At 42.7% G+C, this 21,794-nt stretch overlaps 1 long non-coding RNA gene across 1 annotated transcript; it reads right to left on the bottom strand.

Annotated features, from left to right (window-relative positions):
* Positions 1 to 209: 209 nt before the first annotated feature.
* LOC128340799 (uncharacterized) lies at positions 210 to 15,246 on the bottom strand. The gene is made up of 6 exons (XR_008313962.1): positions 15,052 to 15,246; positions 13,940 to 14,054; positions 9,353 to 9,507; positions 6,237 to 6,328; positions 1,912 to 1,976; positions 210 to 521 (listed from the first exon to the last, which is right to left on the bottom strand). It is a non-coding gene; the product is annotated as an uncharacterized LOC128340799 (long non-coding RNA).
* Between the last annotated feature and the right edge of the window lie 6,548 nt (positions 15,247 to 21,794).

Raw genomic sequence — 21,794 nt, 5'->3', positions numbered from 1 at the left:
CCTACCATTCCCTGCCAAGTTTTTTAAAAAGTAATTTTAAATAGCCTGTCAAACTGATGGAAGCATGCTCTCTCTCCTCTCTAGCATCAGTTCCTTTCCAGTATTAGGCCCCTCATTATTGCATCTGAATCAATGAAATAATATTTATTTATTTATTTATTTATTTATTTATTTATTTATTTATTTGAGACATGTAATATACTGCCCACTCTGAAGACTCTGGGCGATGTACAGCAGGCAAACAGGCAACATTAAAAATTACATTACATTAATAATTAAAAATTATTAAAGAACTAAAGTAACTACCAGAAAACAGAAAAATGAACTACAGGGCAAAGGCCTGGTGAAAAAGTAAAGTCTTCAATAGCGATTTGAAGATCGGTAAGGAAGGTGCTAGCCGGATCTGTAGGGGAAGAGAATTCCAAAGGAGCAGGGCAGCAACCGAAAAGGCCCTTTCACGGGTCCTAGAGCCCCAAACATCTCGGAAATCAGGGACCGACAGAAGGGCCATCTGAGCTGATCTAACCAGGCAACATTAAAAATTACATTAATGTTTAAAGTTCTGCCCAACCCACTGTTTTGCCCCTCAATCCCCCTTTCTGCCCCAAATCTGCCTCAAAGACATGTAAACTTCAGAAATTCTTTAAAGATCAGCCCTTTCCCCAATTCCTTTGGAATCTGGGTTGCAGCAGGCACCCATTGGGGCACTACCACCTGACCCACTCTTCTGCCCCCAAAGCCACCTTTCTGCCCCAAAATCCACCCAAATAACATCAACATCACACATCATCAACAACAGTAGAGCTTTGCAAAGAACCAGGCAGATTTCTAAAGGTCATGCACATCCACATCCCCCCCCCCCAGAAATGCAGTTGATCTACACACAACAGTGTGAAAAAACAACAATGAAATTCACACTGCCCCATGCAGTGTGCACACTGCTCCACTGGCCAATGAGGGTAAATTTTACACTTAAATTTTCTTAAAAGGAATAAGGCGGCAATTGCCAGCAGATCAGCCCATGCTTTCGCTGGCCAATCTGCAGGCTGGAAGAGCCAGAAATTCAAACAGATATCAAAATTCAAAATGGAGACTGAAGGAGAAAGACTTTTTGCGATTGCAAAATGGAGTTCCAAAACAGTCGAAACAACAAAATGTTTTGTATCCGAAACAGGGATGTTTTGTTTCGGCTACAAAATTTTCTGTTTTGAGCATTGGGTGTTTTGTTTCGGCTACAAAACAGCCGAAATGGCCTGTTGTGGGCACAAAATGATTTGTATCCGAAACAAAATGCACATCCCTAGTAGACAATACTGAGTGAGATGGACCTATGGTCTGACTCAGTATATGGCAGCTTCCTATGTCCCTAACCTTCTGCATGCAAGCATGCAGATGCTCTTCCCAGAGTGGCCTCATCCCTAAGGGGGATATCTTACAGTGGTGCTCACATATGTAGTCTCTCATTCAAATGCAAACCAGGGCAGACCCTACTTAGCAAAGGGGACAATTCATACTTGCTACCACAAGACCATTATTTTTTTCCTCTAGGAAATAAGCTTTTAATCAAAATGCTTTTTAAAAACAAATTAAACAAGTGCTTAATTTGGAGCAATCACCATGGACAATCCAGTGCCCAGCATATATCCAGTCCAGTTTCCCAGTCTTCCTTCTAGGAGGAAGTTAGCTTCTGATAAGTTAGCTCCTTCCCCATACTAGGAACATAGTGCCTCTTGGTTTTGTTCCTCCAGCTCTACCCTGGTTTATCTCCAGTTTGGTTTTCAGCCATTCTGTTATACTGGCTTTCCTATAATTTCCCATGTTCTTTTTGAAATAAGAACAACAGCATAAATTCAACAGCCCTTCTCCACCCTCATATATTTTTTTAATTGTACCACCGTCTTTGTAACTTACCCTGATCTTCTAGGGTGTATTTCACCCCTGCCGGCCAGCCGGCCTTTATTTCAGCCATAGGTTTCCTATGATCACAACAAACACGAAACAAAAATATATTATATAAACCTAGAATCACAGCCTATACAAAAAGCAAATTAAGAATTAGCATATATTTCTAATTGACTTAATACAACTCTTCTGATCTATTAGAGTTTTCAACATTTTTTTAATATATTTCAAATATTTCACCTGTCATAGTCCCACCTTCTATAGTTCTTGCTTCCATTCAGATAAGTAATTCTCTAGGAATGTTGAAATTCCAAGTCTTTTTGAACTGGTCTTTTTAGTGAAAAACTAAAATATAACCTCAAAGATTCAGTAATAAAACTTAGATTAGTAAATGCTCCTACGCACATTTTTGTTTGTGATGGAGTGCTGAGTGTGTAAATTATTTGACAAGCACGTATAATAGGCACAGCTGCCAGAAAACTCTCTGTTAAATACAAACTGACAGCATCTCTCAAAAGGCAAGTTCAAATTAACCTTGGACTCTTTTGAAACATATCTGTGTTTCGGTGCTGTTCTAAAGGAAATATATTTTTCTTTGTTTTGGTTTACTGAAGATCAGCAATATTCAAAATAACTCTGGACTTGATTTCTTATGGTACCTACTTACCATCTTTTTCAGTCTGTACATGTAGCTCAGTGAGTGATTTTAGTTCATGAATCTGTGATTAGTTCTCAAAAGTGTTTCATTTTGGCTTCCTCAAGAACCCATAAAAAGAGCCCATTTCCTCAAGTGTCATTCTTAGCTAGGATCCAGCAATATCACCAGGTATGTGGGTCTATTTTAGACACCTTTCTCCTATTGCTTACAGTAACTGGTTTGAGTTTTCCTTCCTTCATATTACATCTGAAGAAAAATAGGCTTTTTCATGGCACGGATTGCAAAACACCAAAGGTAGCAATTTGGTCACATCCTACTGAGCAGGAGGCACCAGAGGTTTTCACAGTACATTTACATTAATAATGCTGAGAGCCCAGAGCACAGAGGTGAGATCATGGTGAAGAGGTTATAGCACAGTAGTAGAATATGAGCTTTGCATGCAGAAGGTCCCTGGTCCAGTCCCAGACATCTCTAATTAACAGGTCTCAGGTAGCAGGAATGGGGGGAGAGTCCTGCCTAAAACCCTGGAAAGTCACTGCAACCATAGACAATCAAAAGTGTTGTACTGGAGAGAGATGTGTCTGGAAGGTATTATATGCTTGGACATCCAAAAGGTTTCTGACCAAGTCCCTTACCAAAAGCTCCTGAGTAAACTTAGCAGTCAAGGAAAATGATGGGTCCTCTCTTATGGATTAGAAACTAGATAGGCAACAGAAAGAGAGGAGGAAAACACACAGTGGTGGGAAATAAGAAGTGGAGTATACCCAGGATCTGTACTTAGACCAGCATGATTAAACTTGTTCAGAAATTATCAAGAGGTAGGAGTGAGCAATACAGAGGATCAAGTTTGTGGTACCAAATTATTCAGGTTGGTGACTAACAACCCAAGCACACTGTGAAGTGCTCCAAAAGAAATCTCAGCAAATGGGTAAAAAAATGCCAAATGAGGTTTGCCATAAATTAAAATTATGCACATTGGGGCAAAAAATAAATAAACCAGGAAGAAGATCTTGGGGTCACAGTGGACAGCTCAATGAAAACATCAGCTCAGTAGCCCGGTTCAGGTATAATATTACACACTTGTAAAATCTGTGTACAATATACAGAGGGACAAATGCACAGAACTAGTATGACTACACTGAAAAAGGCAAATTCCATGCTAGGACTTCTTAGGAAAGGAACTTAGAAAATAAAACTATCGTGTTCTTATACAAATCTATCATGTGGCCACAGTTGGAATAGTACAGTTCTGGTCATTCCAACACAAAGGCATATTGTAGAGCTGGAAAAGGGCAACCAAACTGATCAAGGGGTTGGAGTATCCCTGTGAGGGAAGGTTAAAATGTTTGGGAGGTTTTCTTGGTTTAGGAAAGAGACAACTAAGGAAAGCTGTGCATCAGCTCATAACATTATGCATGGTGCAGACAATGCAGATAAGAAAGAAGCTTCTCTGCTTTTCCATAATACTAGGACTTAGGGGTTATTCATTGAAATTTCTTGGTGATAGGTTCAGGGCATACATTTTCTGTTATTGTGCAAAATTGTCCTGGTTCATACTAATTGGAAATTAGTATGCTATGCACATATTGGTTCTAAGCAATTTTTCCACTGAAGAAGGTCTTGGTGGAACCAACTGGAAATCATTGGGGCAATTTTCAAGAAGCATACTGATAGTGCATCGGTCCTATATATCCATGGCAGTAAGACACCCCACCTACTCCCAAAAGTGGAATATACTCTAGGCCCACTGAAATATATAAATATTATTATAAATATATTTATATTTATAAATATATTTATTATAACATTTTTATCCCATCCTTCTTCCAAGGAGCTAGGCAGTGTGTAGCCACTTCTCACAATGTTGCCCTTACACCAACCCTGTGAGGTAAGTTATGCTGAGGTACAATGGTTAACACCCTGACTAAGAAAGCATGCATGTAAGGAGTCCATGCACAGCTCCTCCAGTGCTCCTGCACATGCACTGTTGCACCAGAGGACTAAGACTTCCAAATGCTGCTCCCATTCTGGAAGCACTCTCTAAAATCAGAAACATGTCACTCCTCCTCAGCGACCCGTTTCTGTATGACCATAGGACTGGGGAAGTTGAACCTGGGCTCCAAATACATCGCTGTGGCACCTTGCACACATGCTTCATTATTTAGAATGTCAGTCGTTGACAGGCCCAAGTGAGCTTCACGACCTGGGAGCCCATGCTCAACTCGCCCAGTCCTCCTATGTGCACACTGTTGCACCAGACATTGGGTATCCCCTGACCAGAGCGATTGGCCATGCTCAAACAGGCCCCACCCTGGCCAAGTGAGCAACCTGCTTTCTCTCTTCAATAGGATGCCAGGCTAAGCCCCCACCATCGAGGCTGCAACTGTTTTTCTCGCAGCTGGAGCCCAGAGAGAGCAACTGCTACTCAGAGAGGAGGCGCGTGGCCTCCAGGCACATGCACACTCTCTCCTCAGCCCCCACCACCTTCCCACCACAGATGGAAAATAAAATCAAGATCGGGGGAAACTCACTTTTTGAACTGAGGTGCAGTTTTTAAAAGCATAGATGAGTGCTCCCATCCCAGAGGAAAGATGCCTCCAAATACCAGTTGCAGGGGAGCAACAGCAAGAGAGAGGGCACGCCCTCACCTCTTGCCTGTGGGCTTCTCAGAGGCATCTGGTCAGGGCCACTGTGTGAAACAGGATGCTGGACTGGATTAGGGATGTGTGAACAGATTCGATTCCGAACCTGTTCGAAATCAAACCGGTTTGGTTTGATAGCTTGATATTGGACCGAAACACACACCCTGGTTAGGTTCAATATCGAACTGAAGCCTCCCCACACAGCCTATTCAGGGGGTTCTAAGTTTATACACACACACACACACCGCACTCTGGAGGGGCTTCTCCGAGGCCGTGGAGGTCTCCAGAATTTCCCCTCCCCCTGCTAGCCTCCGTTAATGTCCAAATCACTGGGTTCGGGCAGTCTTCAGCCCGTTTCAGGCCTGCCCCCCATTTTGGAGGCCACCACACATGCCCAATGGGCCTCGGCCAGGCCAAAGACCACTCAAACCAGGCAATTTTGAAATTAATGGAGGCTGGCGGAGAGAGGGGGAACCTCCAGAGGACACCCCCCATGGCCTCTGAGAAGTCCCCCGGAGCAGCGGTGGTGAGTTTTTATGCCCAGTATGGTTCAAATCCAATTCAGACAAAATCAGGTGGCCCGAAGCCACCTAGCTAGAGGGATAGGATGTGGACTAGCTGATTTGGTAGTTCCTGTAAGCTACAGGATTGGCTTATTTGTATAGAGATATATGGCAGCTAGGCTAACATGGAGGTTTGCAACAGTAACAGCTAGCTCCCAGGTTGATTGCTTGCATGGTAGTTGAGAGGACGATTTTGCAGGCCCTACAATTAAGATTTCACATCTTCCAGACTTAATCCTGCAAGTTAGTACTGAACCCCATTGCAGCCAGCTAAGCATTACTATTACTCCAAGTGGCAACCATCTGGACTCTTCAAGGTCAGGATCTTGAGGTGAATGCGGGGGGGGGGGGGGGCTTCAATATGGATTCCTGGTTCTTTCAGTGATAGCATTCTGCCTCCAAGGTCAACAGTTTTGTGGGTTCTACTTCCCCAGACTGACACAGATAAAAGGGCATGGGATGAATCCTTACCTCCTCCAGTTTGGAGATTCCTTCTATTCTGAAGTTACCTTGAAAGCAGTATGTTCTTTGCAATTTCAAACACATCTTCAAGTCTTCCATTACTGTAATTGCAAATTAAACCCTGTATTCCTCAAAACTTCAGCTAGATTTTTGTCTTACTCTTGCCTCCAGTCATTCTATGGTTTTTTGTGGAATACAAATATGAATACAACCAATATTTATAGGCCGACATGGTGGTGTGGCCATTGCTATTACTTAGCTTCTCCTCTAAGCCTTATAATTTTAGTTATGCAATATTAAGAGAAGGAGAAAAATTAGAATTCTCAACTGAGGAAAAATAGCCACATAGAACTGTCTTCGCTTAACCCACTAAAAATGAGAAAAATATTGTGCTGCCAGCATTTTACATGCTGCAGTTATTTCTAGTAGAAGGGTGATAAGACCCATTTTTCAGGTTCTATATGAAAAATTAATGGTCCCACTAATATACCCTAAATGTTAAATGATCTATTTTCCTCCTGATAAAAATTCAAATTGCTTGGCATTCACAATTTACAGTTCGCTTCTATGTGTTTCCTTCTTACACATACATTCTAGTTATATTCATGTTCATACCAATCCAAACACAGCGCGCGCTCTCACGCACACACGCTCGCTCACTCTCTCTCTCTCTCTCTCTCTCTCTCTCACACACACACACACACACACACACACTTCTTTTTCCTCTCAGCCCTTTTAATAGCAGAGTAAGTGAACAAGTCCAATTCCCTTGTGAGTCTTAAACAGAACTAGACTTCCTGGAAGTGAACACAATAAACACTGCAGAATGGAAGGTAGATTCAGCATACATATTTCTAATCCAGTCCTATGCGGGATCCCTGGTAACTCTGAAAGTTGTCCTCAAAAATAAAAATGAAATCTCTAAGAGGAGAAAAAGCAAAATATGCTTATAAAAATAGTTGATTAAAGATAAGATATGATGAAAAGATGGAAACCAAGGCCTTAACATATTTTGGTCCACTGCAAGCCATTGTAAGCCTTGCTTTGAAGAGAGAAATGAATAAACAAACTACACATTTACACACAAACCAATTTCCATTGGCTGCTTTTTTACCCTAAAAGGGAGGAGTGATTTGGAATGAAGGAACAGGAGGGAGACAGTGCTTCAACATTTTCCCACTCTCCACTATTCTGCTTAAATCACACAAACCAGTCTCTTTCTAATCCCATTGGGTTCCAAATGCACATTCACTCACAGAATATATAGGCATACCTGGAGGTTATTGGACATCATATTTCATGAAGGTGGCATTGTTTGTTGTCCATGTTATTAAATGTGCTTCTATGTATATATTTATCATTTGGTCCAATGTTGTTATATTTATCATTTGGTCCAATGCTGCACATGCTATTAGGAAGGGGCAATTTTCATCAACCTCCCTTTCTTTCTGACATCAACTGTAACTCCTGAAAATATGTCCCTCAGAGTCATGCAACCCTCAGGGACATATTTTTGGGAATCATATTTTTGAAATTGGTTAGATGGCTCACAAGTTCACTCTCTTGTGCCTCAAACGTTCACATGTCTGCCAGCTTGAATTGGGGTGAATGACATCATCACAAACTACGCCGTTGAGGTGTCCCTTTGTGTCACTCACTACAAATGCTCCAAATTTGGTCCATATCAGTTAGGCGGTCCACAAGTTAGCCCACTTGCGCCTCAAATGTTCAGGCATCTGCCATCTTGAATTGGGGTGGATTACATCATTACCAATTATGCTATTGAGGCAACCCTGTGTTAGCAACCACTTAAACATAAGAAAAGAGAGTCTATGAAAGCCACCTGGTCTCTTCTTATCCAAGCAGTCAGAACCAATGACTCAGCCCTCTTGTGGTGCATCACTGCAGACTACCCCAGCAACAGCCTGACACACCTGGATAGCTTCATTCCACCTGAGGTTTGGGAATGGCACTTTGGTGAATTGCACAGAGGAGGAGGAGAAGATCATGGATGCCCTCAACATGAAGTAGAGGATCTGCCTACCTGGCCGCCGGTGACAACTATGGATATCATGGAACTTATCTCCCAACTGAGACCTGAGAAGGCCCCTGGTGATAAACTTATTCCTTCTGACTAATTAAAAAAACAATTCAACGTAGTGGGCCCCCATTCTGGCGTTGCTGTTTACATTCATTGACAAGCACAGTCGTATCCCCAAGGACTGGGGGCTCGCAGTTATTGTTCCCATCTTTGGAAAAGGTAGGAGGGACGATCCAGCAAACTATAGACCCATCAGCCTGCTTATTACAACCAGTAAGCTCTATGCTAGGCATCTATACTGGAAACTAAGGGACTGGCTGGAATAAGAAAAACTCCTAGCGTAGGAGCAAGTCGGATTTAGGGAGGGGCTGTCCAACATTGGCAAGTGTCTAGTACTGCAATACCTAATTGAGAAATATTCCACCCATGCTACAGTCTTCCTTTATGCAGCTTTTATGAACTCAAGACTGCTTTCAACACCATCTCTCGAGATAAGAAAAACTAGAAACCTCCTTGATTGACCGTCACCTGCTATCCCTCATTTGCACGCTCCACAATGATGCATACCTCAAGGTTAGATGCAACCCCCAGGACCACATATCAAGAGCCATTTCAATCCATAAGGGCATCAAACAGGGCTGCATACTTGTTCTGCTTCTGTTTAACTTCTACATATACTCCCTAGTGAGTCTCCTAAATAACCCTAAATAACCCGGACTTTCACACACACACCCAAACTCGCAGAGGAATACATCTCCATCCTGCTCTATGCAGATGACACAACAATTCTCTCAAGGAACCCCATTGGTCTCAGAAGAGCTCGGAGAGCCTTTGCTGAATACTGTAGGGAGGATCTACTGGAAATTAACTATCACAAAACCAAACTATCACTTTGGTCTTTGCCAAGGGACAAAAGACACATTCATGACACATAAATGGGAACACAATCAAGCAAGTCACATGATTCAAATACCTGAGGATGGTCTTCCATGCTTCTGGGACCAGGAAGACTAATGGTAACCACTTTGCATTAAATGCCCAGACAAGTGCTTCTGCTATCCAATAAGAGGTAGAAAATACATACCTGCAGCCCTCAAATTATTTGAAGCAAAGTCACTTCTCCAACTCTTCTATGGTGCTCAGCTGGGCCCTTTCTCCAACTTTGCCCCTCTGGAGCTTGTCCTGTCCAAATTCTTAAGAGCAGTATTCCAAGCACCCTGATATGTCCCCAATGCCGGCCTACAAGGAGGCAGGCATGGTTAAAGTGGAGGCCAGAGTATGGCTGACCATACTCAATTACTGGCTTAGACTGCCTTTTCTTCCAGTGGGTCTAGCCATAACACAATATAGGATGACTACCAGTCCATGTGGAAATGAACTCTGGTGATGAAAATTACATCACTTGGACTCTCCCTGCACACCTCCTCTTGATGGGCCATGAGCAGGCCAGAACACTCCTCAAACAGCACATAATGGATATAGAGCGCCAAACAGACTTAGACAGGGTCCCGATCTTCCTCATCACTGAACGTTAATGATATATAGCAGTGCCTGTTGTATATCTTAAGTACCTAGATGTCCCAAATCACAGAAGATCCTTCACTTTGGTCCATGTTGATGCCTTCCCCTCAGCTGTGCTATATTGAAGATCCCCTTCTCAGAAAGTCTGTGCCCATGCAACTCTGGATGAGTCAAAACTACAGAGCACATCCTTCTACATTGCCAATTCTATAGAGACATCTGTAAGACCCTTATTATCCCACATCTCACTAGGCTTCCTGGCTGCACAGACCAATTCTACGCCTCCCTATTACACTCTGACGGCAATCCTTCCACATTTTGTGCAGCTGCCCGCATGCAAAATTCACTAAGATTTGGCTGCCAGCAAGTCTTAACTAGGCCCAATATAGCACTTAGCCTTATCTTTAAACCTTTAGACTAATTCTATAGTTTTACCCATATAGGTTTTGGTCCTATACAATTTCTACAATCCTGCAGCTTTTACCTCTATAGCTTTTAGTAATTTTTATAGTTTTAATCTCTTTTAACTATTAAACCTTTAGTATCATATAGCTAATATCCATAGCCTTCAGTAACTACAATAGTTTTAATCTCCTTTAACAATAAACCTTTCTAGTTTTACATCGTTTTATGTTGTAATTGCTGACTTACAATGCTTACAGTTTCTGTGTTCGGGTTGCCTTATGCTGGTCAAGGAATGAAATAAAGATGATTGATGATTGATTGATCGATTGATTGTTCAAATTGATTAGATGGTCCACAACATAGCCCAATTTATGCCTCAAATGTTCACACATCTGCCATCTTGAATCAGGGTGGATTACATCATTACAAACTATGCCATTGAGGTGTCCCTATGTGTCAACTGTACCCAATTTGGTTCATATTGGTCCAGGCATTGCGAAGTTGATAGGGACACACACACACACAGAATGCTAAGTGATTTCATAAGCTTCATTAAGGAAAGTAGGCTAAAGATAGTTTTACAACCCCCTCTAAATCCCAGACTTCAAAGAACCTCCTAAGCTTCCAAAAGTGTTTCCATGTATATGCAATTACTCCATTTCCCCTACAAACCATAGCTCGTTGTGCTTCTTCAGAAAGTGCTACCTAAGTTACAGCAGGCTTGTCCAAGCTACTTTCAGAATCAAGGAGGTGAAAAACCCAAAGCAAGGGATAGACAATGGTTTTCTTAGATGCCCCCCATGTTTCTTTCTCATCGGAATTGTTTCTGAGTGTGCCTTTCCTAACTCCTTATTCAGGAAGTCCCACCCATCTTGGGCTCCTTTCCTTGTTTGTTTATCTAGCCATGAAATCCTGTTATTACTACTAGTAGTAGCAGTAAGTACCTAGCCAGTGGCATAGCAAGGTTAGAATGGGCCCGGAGACAAGATTTTAAAATGCACCCCCTCACTGAAGCTCAGCTCATGAAGTAAAGAAATCTTAAATGAGGCTTAATAGTGGTAACAAAAAGCATAGTAAAATTGTGGCACATATAACCTATGTGCCATAATAGAACATCAGCCTAAATTATTTTTTTTAAGGTTTTGTAAATTGTGGATGATGCATGTCATTTCATGGTAATAGAAAAAGACATGCTGTTCTGGTAGCTCCAGGTCTTAACACTCACATCAGTTTCGGAGGATGAATACAACTGAAGAAAGCCCGGGCGGGTGAGTGGCGGTGGGGAGTCAGTCATGTGACTTGCCTCGGGGGGGGGCAAGGCAGTGGGCCCCCAGACAACTGTCTCTCCTTGCCCTATTATAGTTACACCCCTGTACCTAGCACTTCCCTGATCTTATTAAAATTGGCTTTCCTGAAACCTAGTGCACATATTTGACTACATTCAAAGAAGAAGTTGTCAGCAAGGTATATCAGAAATTTGTTGGAGATTCAATTGAAAGTTTGTCTCCCAACACTTATCAGGGTAACTGAAGTATCTCATTACTACTACTGTTATTGCTTCCTTGAAAGACCTGTACTATAATTTGTTTCTGGAAAGCATTATTCACACACTATTCTTGGAGTCTATGGCAGTCTGCAATAGACTCCAACTATAATGTTGTTTTTATTTCTTTATCCATTGCTTTTAAAATCCAGATGCATTCTACTGGGGCAATGGTAAACCCCTCCTGTATTCTATCAAAGAAAACCACAGGGCTCTGTGGGTGCCAGGAGTTAAAATTGACTTGACAGCACACTTTATCTTTACCATGGTCAATCTGTTGGATTTTGACATAATGCTACTCCCTCCCCTGCTCTGTTTCATCTATTCTTTTAAAACAAGTTATATCCTTCAGTTGCTACATATCTACCAGAGGCGGAGCTGTAATGGCCTGCCAGGGTTTTAAATGATTAACTGTTTTAAATTGTTTTAAATTGTTGCCCTGATTTTCAGGGCTTTGAGCTGTTGTATTGGTTTTATTGTGTTTTAATAGTTTTTAATTGTTAATTTGTTTTAATTGTTTTTTATCATGCTGTGAACCGCCCTGAGCCATTTTGGAAGGGTGGTATATAAATCTAATTAATTAATTAATTAATTAATAATAGTGCTGGCAGGTTCAAAGGACCCACTGAGCCCTTCCTTGCTAAGCCTCCGGGAAGAGCTACAGAGCTCCCCGCTCCCCAAGGCCGGGTTTCCCGCTGCTGCCACCACAATCCACCAACAGAAGAAGGATGGACGCAGTTGGATGAGTGGCTGCTACTGCAGCTAGCCACTTCCTTAGACCATTGGCCAGGCTGCACCCATCCTCCTTCCATCAGTTGGGTGCCTGGCCAATAAAAGGAGGATGAAAGCAGCTCCTTTGGCTGCACTCACCAGGCTGTAGTCATCCTTCTTCCATTGGCCAAGCCCAGGTGGTCGGCACCGCAGAAGCCCTGGCCTGAGGGAGGTGGGAGAGTGTGGGTGTGCATGCACCCAAGTGTATGTCACGAATGGGAGGGCCACCCGGGTTCTGAACATGGGCCACTCTCCCCTTGCTACACCCCTGATTTCTTTCCTAGCAATCATCTCACCAAGTCTCATTTATACCCCGCAAATCATATTTGCCTTCCTGTAGTAGGACGTCCAGGATCCGTTTTGTGGCCCTGGCTTTTAATTAGAGATAAAGTGATCAAAGGGAAAAATAAACCCATTGCCTTTTTGTCTGTCATGCGGTTGTTAAATGTCCATGAACTCGTATCCTGCCTTGCTCACTACCCACATTGCACAGCAGAAATCCAGTCTCTGCTGCAATTTGAGGCTTCTCCAACTGATGCTACTCTCTATTCTTACATTTCACAAAATTTTGTTTTTACTCAAGGTAGGTAGGAAGGACATTTTACTTCTTTTATACTCTGTCACTGGGAAATTGCCTAGTGGTAGGTATGATGTCATGGATTTTTTAAAAAAGTGTTCCATGTGCTAATTAATGAGATTACATACAAAGATTACTATTACTTTGCAAAAGTGGTCTGATTGTTGCTGGGCTTTAGGAGAGTGTGTTATAATTGATAATAATGGACTCAGTCACAGGAAGCCAACAGCAAAAATGGATGATCCATAGCTCATTTGTTTCATTTCCCCCCCAAAATCGTGGAAGTAGGCTAGTCAAAGTGATTTATCAGTATAACTGGAAATGGTTTTAAAAGGCTAATTCCAGTTAATGAAGTACACCTGATTTGATTCCATTATGCCCTCAAACTCCACTGCTAATACATAGCATGTTGCACCATTCTATCAGGGGTAGGGTATGCAATCTATCTGCACACATATAGGAGTGTGTAGCAGAGCTGATCTTTCCTTTGAAATGAATGGAGAAGGCCCAGGGAATCACTACAACCGGGACTGGAGCTGACAGACATACAGACAAGACAGACTGGCAGAAAAGAGATCAAATTCAAAATGGACCCCATGCTACAAGCAAATTAAAATTAAAGAGTGGTCTTGAGTATTAAAAGGTTGATGACTAATTGACTTATGAATCAAATCCTGTTCATCTCCCTCCTTCTCACTCCCCGTCCTGCTAATCTGTCTCTCCCATCTCTTATCTTTTTCCTCACACCCCTCATCCTCAATCCCACCCCACCCCACCCCACCCCACCCCGCATCACCTTCCTTCATCCCATCACTTCCCTCAACCTTCATCCCAACCTTTACTCTTCTCCTTACCTCCTCTTGTCCAGAGATTTTATGGAGCTGCAGGTGACAGCTGTGCCCTGATAGTTCAGAAAGTTCCTGCCAATCGTGGTGGCAAAGATTCCTCTTGCCCAGTGGCTTGATGGAGCTGGCGGGTAAAAGAACTCATGAAGGTAATTGACCAATACCCAGTCCACACAATTCCCCTAAGGCAGGGCTCCTCAACTTCGGGCCTCCTGCAGATGTTGGCCTACAATTCCCATAACCCCTGGCTACCGACTGCTATAGTTGGGGATTGTGGGAATTGTAGTGCAAAAAAAAAAATCTGGAGGGCTGAAGTTGAGCAGCCCAGCCCTAAGGTCTCATGGTTAGCACCAGTACACAGCCTTCTGCTTGGAGAGAGCAACTGGGGAGCAGCTAAAGGTGGAGGATAGGGACCCTCTCTTATGTCACCCAACCTCTCAGTTTACAATCCTCCATGTCTACACAAGTTCTGCATGTTGATGCTTTACTGGCAGCTCTTTCATTTTTGTGAATTTATTCATTTATTATGACAGTATACAGCCAGAATTATGCTTATAGCATGGAGGTAAGCCACTGAGCCATAATTTTTCTTTTTAAAAAAATGTATTCAATAATACATTTTTTCCTCCTCCCAACCAAAAGAACATTGATTGATCTCCACACTGCATATATCAGATAGACAAAGGTTTTTGGCTGGACTAGAGGTACCAATAGAAAACTTATTCAGTGCAGCTCAACCATCCCAAAGACCATAAAGGACTTTATCACGATTGTATGTTTTTATTGTCGTGCAGTATTTTATTATTGTTAAAATAATAAAAATATTTTAATAACAATAAATTTTAATATTTTAATAAGAATAAAACAGTATTTTATTATTGCCATTTCACCTTGGGCGAAATGGCAGGATATTTATTTATTTATTTCATATTTTAAAATAATAAATAGCCCTCTTCCATTGTAGATAGGACTATACTGGGATGAGCGGGAAAGAGGCCTAATGTCAGAAGGCACTCTTGATAAGCACACTGCCATGTCTCCCTTAACAATACAGGATCACTGCAGCATGGTGAGAAATAAAAGCTAAAAAATTGAAAGTGAAAAGTGTGTTAGCCGTTCACCTTATTGAGAGTAATGTCATTATGCATGAATTCAACAGTAATGTAATCATGGACCATGCAAAGACATGATTCAATTACAAGGGCTCATCTCAGACAAACATCTGGAAATAGTTCGGTCATTTTCACAGCTTTTAGCAGCTCAGCTCTTCCTTTCCATCCAAGTCCCAAATGATCTTAACGATTCCTTAAAGCTTATGATTTCCGTCTTTTTCTGAAAAGATTAAGCAGAGCAGGCCTGTATAGCTGGTGAACTATTATTCTAGCTCTCAGGTTAAATCCATAAAAATAAATGCAATATTACAAATAATTCACAGCTAAATAGCTGGCTTTACTTTGGGTCAAGGACCCTAAACCTTTGCACTGAACACATCATAACGCATGTCCTGCTGCTCATGCCAATGTTTATGGACATCCACCACTGCACCTGTCTATCTTCTAGCAACCTAATCAGTGTAGATTATTATTATTTATTGAAGTTGTTGTGCTAGGCATCATAGGAGTTAAAACCAAAACCAATGGCCTTTGGCCACTGTGGCTGGGATTGATAGGAGTTGTAATCCAACATCTGGGATCTCAAGTTTGAGAACCCATGGCTTACTGTATTATAGTACAGTTCAGTCCACAATTTTCTCCATCGTTTCCCACCCACCCCCCTTCATCCAGTGCCATTTTTTCCATATGCACATCTCTCTTAATGGCCAAATATTTCTGCTCATGGCTGAACTGTCATGGATAGAAATACCTACCATGTATAGGACTACTAAGATATTTCCAAGCAACATAGCAACACAAACAATAGGGCAGAAATAAGCCTGGGATGTTTCAAAGCCATTGGAATGAGGTCATTGTCCAACATGTCATTGGAATGTGGAGCAAGAGTTATAAAGAATGGGAAAGACAGTCCAAGAGACAGGGGTATGGCTATAATTGAGCAGATGGGTTCAAAGAACACACCCTCCCCAGCTCTCAAGGGCCCCCCATGGTCCCCCAGCTTCACCCCTCCCTATCTTCTTCATTATCTCCCTCAATCTGAGGGGGCCCAGGGAGAGGGGCAAACACGGGCCCCCTCTCCCTTAGCTATGCCCCTGCCAAGAGATATTTCCATTAGAGAAAAAGCTAACATAAGGATTCCCTTAAAAGAGTTATTTGTTTCTTCAAAATCTTTGATCTAGAGAATGTAAAGAGTAGCCACTTCGAATTAAAACGAGACACACTATTGTAATATTAATGTTGTTCAGATGTTGTCAGCTTCTTAAGTCCATATTATAATTAAAAGGTGGAGTATAAACTGAGAAAATAAATCAAATGAATATATTAACCTAGCACTGAAATTGATGGGCAGCAAAGCAAGACAACATTGCCACAGCTGCCAAGCACAAGTTGCCAGTTGTGGCCAACGATGCGAATCACTTTTGTGAGTCTCTCCACACAGGGGTCCAAGCGTCAACAGATCCATGAAGCATGGAATTGTTCATTGAATTGCTTTTGAAGGGATAAAGATCCCTTTTTATACAGCAAGGAGGAAGAACCCAAATAAACAGAAGCATGAGCATATTTAGGTCCGCAAGCCAGAGATTTCAAGCACTGGTGTCACTTTTCAGAACTAATGTAATGTTGTGGCTAAGAGGCTGCACTACAAATCACCCTGGGTTCAAATCTCAGGCAATTTGTGAATGAAAAGAGGTGGAAATTAAAGGAAAACCACCAAACAGAATGCACCTGAGGCTTGGTTTACATATGCAGGTGGTAACATGGCCTGTGTTTTGCCACCTTCAGACAGCAGGTAGAGAATTCCAGTTTTGAATTGTCTTCCATATAGAAAGTTCTCTGGAAATAGGAAACTAGCACAACTGGTAAAAGCCAAAGATAGAAACTTTCTTCCTGGTGTACTAGCATTCTGTTTGCAAGAGGTTTTATTACATGTACAAGTAAAGTGTGCCATCGATTCGATGTCGACGCCTGATGACCACATAGCCCTGTGGTCGTCTTTGGTAGAATACAGAAGGGGTTTACCATTGTCATCTCCCATACAGTATAAGATGATGCCTTTCAGCATCTTCCTATATCGCTGCTGCCCGATATAGGTGTTTCCCATAGTCTGGGAAACATACCAGCGGGGATTCAAACCGGCAACCTCTGGCTTGCTAATCAAGTCATTTCCCCACTGCACCATTAGGTGGCTGTAGGAGCCTTCAAAGCTGGAATTCCCCTTCTTGCTAAGTGATACAATCCATTCTACCACATCATGTTTCTACCGCTTCATTTTTCTGTATCTGTAGACCATGAATTCGTCTATGGAGCATGGGTGTAGAGGCAATATAACAGAATCACCACCTTTTAATGTGGTGATTCTGTTATATATAGCAGGAGGAGATCCTCCAACCCCAGCACAACATCCTTCCAGTTGTTTTTTCTGGTGTCTAACTTAAGTTTATTTTTAGATCACGAGTTCTTTCGGGACAAGGAGCCATCTATATTTATAACAACTTTGAGAACTTTTGTTGAAAAGTGCAGTTTATAAATATTTGTAGTAGCATATAAATATCCATAGTAAGGTTGGATAAGCCAACATGGTGTATTGGTTTGAGTGTCGGACCAGGACCAGAAAGACTGAAGTTCAAATCCCCACTCAGCCATAAAATTCATTGGGTGACTCTGGGCCAGTCACTTATTTCTCAGCCTAACCTACCTCACAGGGTTATTGTGAGGACAAACATAACTATGGTCCATGTACACCCCTCTGGGCTCCTTAGTGTCATTTTTGAGAGCTGGTGTAATTGTGTTACTTGGAGAAAGAGCAGCATTGTTACCAGGGTCTGCTGGACATGTGTTTACTGTCATGGTCTATCTCTGTGCTTTGCTGGGGGAAATTAGCATCAAATTGGTGCAGAGCCGTGAACAGCCAGAAAATACTCAAAGTCCTGCAGGATTGTGTTCCTGCAGGATTGATGCACTTATTAGGAGCTCCTGCTCCTAATAAGATGTGAATATTGGTTATTGATTTGCTTATGTCAAGTGGCTCCCTGTATACTACTATAGACAGAGGAAGTTTTATGAAAAGAGTGACTGCCGAGACAATCACCTGAATAGGTGTGGGGGTTTTTTTTGGGGGGGGGGGTTGGTTTGGGGTTTGGTTTTTTGTTTGTTTGTTTTTTGAAGAGGGTACATTATGCATTCTGGCATATACTTGCTTAACCTTGATAACAGGAAGGAGGAAACGAGGTTAAAAGTGTGTGCAATCTTGAGCTCATCAAAGTGGAAGAGGGCTTGCATTCCTTTTCATTTTGTCTCTTTTCAGTTGTAACTGGGTCTGTTCTGTATCTCTCTCTGCCTATGCTCTAATGCAATCAGAGAGGGGCATTTCCTTCAATCCCTTGCAGTCATTTGCTAATGACCTGTCAGGCACCTAGGCACCTGGCCAGAATGACCTTTTGTCTGGAATGCAGCCAGTATTTCCATACCAAACAGGCTAAGAGAAGAAAATGGCTGAAAAGCTAAGCTTAAGAGGTACACTTTTGAGGCACCCCCAAAATGGTGTAGCGAGTGTGATTAGTATGAGAATATAAATATAAATAAATAAAATTAAATTGATGGGGTGCCAATAGCCATCAGAAGGCAGATCATGTCTCCTATGTTGAGAAAGAATCAAGAGCCAGAAAGTGACAGGCTATTTTAAGTGCAAAAAAGCAAGCAGGGTCAATTGAGAATTAAAAAAAAAACACTGAAATGAATATTTTGACATTTTGTCCATACAGGTAATATTAAGCTAAGGAATAATTCTGAGAGAGAGAGAGAGAGAACATCATATTGCAATAAGGGTTTGTTGTCTTATTTGGTCCAGTGCCACCAAGAAAAATTCCTAATAAAGAAGAGGGAGGGAAAAACCAGCAGCAAAAGGTAGCCTAATTTTAAGGTCAGAATTGCACCATATTAAAGAAACTATGCCTTACCGAGGCTTTAAACATTTTGGGAGTATAAATCCTATTGTAAGATTTCCCCCACCTTCTCCGCTGGTCTTAAGAAAACTTCCTAGCATTCTTTTTTCCCCTACCAAGTAGTTTAATTTTTCAATTTGAAGAGCTATTGGTATAAAGCATGCCTCATTAGCTTGTGGGAGGTAGCCGGTCTTCATTAATTCATTTCTTCTCACTTCATTTGCTTTGCACACAGTCATAATTAGCTTCAAAATAACTTGGGTAACTTCAATAGATTTACTGCTACAATTTTGCTCTGCAGTCCTGCTTTGCATCCTGTTGTTCCAAGGTTTTCCATAAAAATGAAGGGGGGGGAATAAAAAGGCAAAGATAGCTGTAGAGAGCCACTTAGTGCCATGCTCTCGAGAAGGGTGGCAGTCTTCTTTTTCCCTTTTAGTGCTCAACAATGTGATCAAGGAATACCTCTTGTTTGATCTACCTCCTGGTACAGAGAAAAGTTCTTTGCACATACAGGACCATCATCTATTTTTCCCCTATTGCTCCCCTTCTACCAAGATATTGTATATGTACCAGCCAAATACCTAATTTTGATAGCCATCTCTTTGGCAAACTTCTGGCTAATAGTCCAGAAGGCCAGTGGATATCTTTGAAAGATGTGTTAATGGCTCTGAAGCATTCGGCATGGGGGAAGCTGTAAGAGCTTACCTGATAAGAGGGGTTAATGTGTGTAGAAACATTCTTACCCCTGGACTTCAGGGCCAAAGTCCAGGGCCTCCACACCCACTGGGGCCCCCAAATCCTAGTCTGTCCTTGGTGGTGTGGTTTGTGGCCTCAAGAACCTACATGTTAAAAATGATGCTTAACTTGCAGCAGAGAGGCCTCCAAAGGGCTTTATGTCCAGGCTCCAAAATTACCTAGGTGCACTTCTGGATGTGTCAGCATAAGCAGCAGCTTAGAAAAGCAGACAGGTAGTACAGAAAGGGGCACACACTGAGTTTTGGGGAACTCATACACTGGAATGGGGGAGCTGAAGTATCTTAGGGTGCAAGGATTGCTCTCTGGAATTATGATATGAACCGTTGCTGATTTGTAGATGTGTTCTGCTATTTCATCTCCATCAAATTATTAGTAATAAACCAGATATTACAAAGTCATCATGAGCTTTCAGTGGTCTCTCCTCCAGAGAAAGCTAGAATCCAAATATCACTGCACCCATGGAACATCTTACATCTTACCACTTGGAGACGTGGGGAGACACATAATATATATGGTGTAACAGTGCTGCCTAGGGAGGTGCAGAACATTCCAAGTTGGAATATTCCGACTTCAGAACGGGCTGTTCCAAGTGTTCCGAGCTTGTAACAGAACATCCCTCAAAAGGGGGTCCTATTCCAAGCCCAGAATATTCTGAATGTTCTGGCTTTTTAGAAAAAGAGAAAAGCTTCACATGGGCAGAAGCCAGATGAGCTCCAGGCAAGAGACGCAATGCCGCTGTGAGGGATGCCAGCTGGACCGCTGCAGTGACAGCATTACCACTGGTGGTAAAAGAGAACTCCAGTTAATTTAATTGTAAAGGTGTCTGTAGTGCTTCCATTAATTTACTGTTGAAGGTATTTCTCACCGCCCCCCCAGCACCGCCCTCACTATCTTAAATCCTTTTTAAAATCTGGAATGTTCGGAACGGAACGGGTAGGGATGTGCACAGAACTAGCCAGCCTGGTTCTATTCAAATCCAAACTGGATTCGAACTGCCACCAGGTGGCTTGGTTCAGGCTCAAATGAGCCCTGGCCTGGTCTGGTCCAGCTGTTAAGCCTGCTCAATGGCTCGATGGCTATACAGTATGTGTGAAGGGGAATCTGGCACCCTTTAATCTTTTTAAAAATGCTGCTGTGAGACAGGATGGGGTGGCTGTAGCTGCTGCTGAGGGGAAGGTGGCAGGAGCTGTGGGGTGGAGTGAGGGGAAAGCTCCCCTTTTACTCTTAAATCCATGGTGGGGGAGGGGAAGTTCCCCTTTCACTCTTTAAGCCACAGTGGGCGGGGGAGGGGAAAACGCATGCAGAAAGACCCAAAGTGGTCTGCAGACCAGCCCAGGCTCCACTTGGGAGGCAGGAGGGTAGCTGGAAGGAGCTCTCGCTACACCCATCCCACAGCCGCTGTGGCCGCCACTGCCCCATCCCATGGCTTTAAGAGGTAAAAGGGGAGCTTTCCCCTCCCCCCCAGTGACTGTAAGAGTTTAGGGGGAGCTTTCTCCTCACCACCCCGCACCGCAGCCTTTGCTGCCCTCCCCTCAGCAGCTGCCACCTCATCCTGTCTCGCAGCAGCATTTTTTTTTTAAGATTAAAGGGGGAACATTCCCCTCGCCTCCCCCCACATACACACAGTGCAGCCCTTTTACTTGCAAAAGGGAATCCTTGCTGGATTCCCCTTTACATGGCCCTCAAGCCAACTCGCAAGTGGAGGGCTTGGCTCGGTTCGCCATCAGGCCGAGTCCCCCCATTCATCTTGAGGGGCCAGCCTTCAAGCCCCATTTATGGGCTCAAGTGTGAATGGGGTTGTGGGCGAGCCAGCTTGTCACATCTCTAGGAACAGGCTTGTTCCTTCAAAACACTGGGTCACTCCCGGAGTTTTGGTCAGAACGTTTGGGTGGTTTTGCGTCCCATTTTGAGCATTCTGAGCTCAAGAATGCAAAACCCATTCCATGCACACCTCTAGTGCTGCCCTCAGAAAACTAACAAGAGTGTGCTTGAATAAGTCACCCCTCATTTTTGAAAACATCCTGGATTCTTCTTTTCCACACCTCTACTGTT

The sequence above is a fragment of the Hemicordylus capensis genome, chromosome 1 (assembly GCF_027244095.1).
Source record: "Hemicordylus capensis ecotype Gifberg chromosome 1, rHemCap1.1.pri, whole genome shotgun sequence".
NCBI lineage: Eukaryota > Metazoa > Chordata > Lepidosauria > Squamata > Cordylidae > Hemicordylus > Hemicordylus capensis.
The sequence above is the reverse complement of the archived record's forward strand: the minus strand, read 5'-3'. Positions and strand labels throughout refer to the sequence as shown.